Here is a 1,432-nt window from a genome sequence, read left to right as displayed (position 1 = left end):
GTTCGTGTGTATCAGACTCTGGCAGCCAGGAGTCTGCATCATCATCATCATCATCATCATAATAATAATAGTAATAATGGCATTTATTAAGCGCTTACTATGTTCTGAGTGCTGGGGAGGTTACAAGGTGATCAGGTTGTCCCAAAGGGGGCTCACAGTCTTCACCCCCATTTTACAGATGAGGGAACTGAGGCATGAAGTTAAGTGACTTGCCCAAAGTCACACAGCTGAAAAGTGGCAGAGGTGGGATTTGTGCTTAGTACAGTGCTCTGCACATAGTAAGCACTCAATAAATACGATTGATGATGATGATGATGATTTGAACCCATGACCTCTGACTACAAAGCCCATGCTCTTTCCACTGAGTCACGCTGCTTCTCTGGGTTATACTGGGTTACTCTAACCCACCATAATTAAAAAATATAGTTTAAGATGTGCGGCATTTAAATAGCTAAATGAATGCCCTAAATCCTGTATTCACTATCCTAAGCCAGAAGGGGACTCTGGCTTAACAACCTCTCCTCTAAGGGGTTGATTTGACAGGGGACCAGAGGCATTTGAGACTGGTTTGGGGTGTTTTAGGACGGAAATGTTCCTGCTACTTCTCAGGGTGCTCAGGGTTTGCCCTTTTGTGGGCACTTGGTGACAGAGCATACACTTTTCAGACCCAAGGGCTGCAGAAGCAGGAACAACACCTCAATCCCAAGCAAGGGGAGAGAGCAGCAAGTGAGGGTGCGGAAGGAGTGTTGTGTGCCCCAATTGCAATCAGTCTACGGTCCATGGAGAAAGCTGTCTGAGACCTGTGTCTGATCTGATTACCTTGTATCTACCCCAGATTTTGTCTTGTCTTATGCTGTCGAGTCGTCTCTGACCCATAGAGACGCCATGGGCACATATCTCCCTGAACGCCCCACCTCCTTCTGCAACTGTTCTGGTAGTGGATCCAAAGAATTTTCTTGGTAGAAATCAGTAAGTGGTTTACCATTGCCTCCTTCCACACAGTAAACTTGAGTCTCCACCCTTGACTCTCTCCCATGTCGCTGGTGTCCAGCGCAGGTGAGTTTTGATTTGTTGCAGATTGCCTTCCACTCGCTAGCCATTGCTCAAGCTAGGAATGGAATGGGTATGCCTCTGCTTGATTCTCCCTCCCACTATTGAGACTGGTAGAGTACTGGAAATTCTCCAGATGCAACCGTGAGAGCACATAGTGAATGCTAAATATGCATCCAGTGCATATTTATGCTTAATGCACATGAGCTTCTATGTATGTATGTGAGGGAATATTCTTCAGAGCCTCTCTCTTGTGTGGCTTTTTTCTGGATCTCTGAATTATCTACGTGTCTCTCTATCTTGTCCTTTCCTGTCCCTTACTTTTAATTCAGGACGCTGAATAATAATAATAATAATAATAATAATAATAATAATAATAATA

The 1,432-nt window shown here is 44.5% G+C and overlaps 1 non-coding gene across 1 annotated transcript; it reads right to left on the bottom strand.

Moving 5' to 3' along the window:
- Positions 1 to 1,066: 1,066 nt before the first annotated feature.
- On the bottom strand, positions 1,067 to 1,204 carry LOC119937413. Its single transcript, XR_005454087.1, has one exon. It is a non-coding gene; the product is annotated as a small nucleolar RNA SNORA7 (small nucleolar RNA).
- Positions 1,205 to 1,432: the final 228 nt, after the last annotated feature.

Source organism: Tachyglossus aculeatus, chromosome 1, assembly GCF_015852505.1.
Source record: "Tachyglossus aculeatus isolate mTacAcu1 chromosome 1, mTacAcu1.pri, whole genome shotgun sequence".
NCBI classification, from domain to species: Eukaryota; Metazoa; Chordata; class Mammalia; order Monotremata; family Tachyglossidae; genus Tachyglossus; species Tachyglossus aculeatus.
This window is presented reverse-complemented; position numbering and strand designations above follow the sequence as displayed.